At 39.3% G+C, this 303-nt stretch overlaps 1 protein-coding gene across 2 annotated transcripts in view; it reads left to right on the forward strand.

Annotated features, from left to right (window-relative positions):
- Window positions 1-303, forward strand: part of LOC116689707 (transient receptor potential cation channel subfamily M member 7) — an 89,912-nt gene that overhangs the window by 2,984 nt on the left and 86,625 nt on the right. The gene's annotated exons all lie outside the window — the stretch shown is intronic.

The raw sequence follows: 303 nt of genomic DNA on the forward strand, positions 1-303 counted from the left end.
AGCATTCCATTGACTGCCATTCATTTTGGCACCACTTTGACAGCAAATAACTTTACATCTGTAGCGTTTAAAGACTCTATTTGTCCATTGTTTATTTCTAAAGAAACACTACAATGTATAAAAGGCTCCATTACCATGTAGCTCTCGTTGCTCCGTAGCAGACGTTTTTGTAAAAGTAGGCTAACGATTGTGTCATAACCAAGCGACTTGGTGTACCCTAGTAGTATAGTCACGGTCATAGTCACCGTTTTGTCAGGAGAAGCTTGCAGACAGTTTGGACTTACATTAGCTGTTTAGGTTTAA

Source organism: Etheostoma spectabile, chromosome 1 (assembly GCF_008692095.1).
Source record: "Etheostoma spectabile isolate EspeVRDwgs_2016 chromosome 1, UIUC_Espe_1.0, whole genome shotgun sequence".
In the NCBI taxonomy this organism is placed as follows: Eukaryota; Metazoa; Chordata; class Actinopteri; order Perciformes; family Percidae; genus Etheostoma; species Etheostoma spectabile.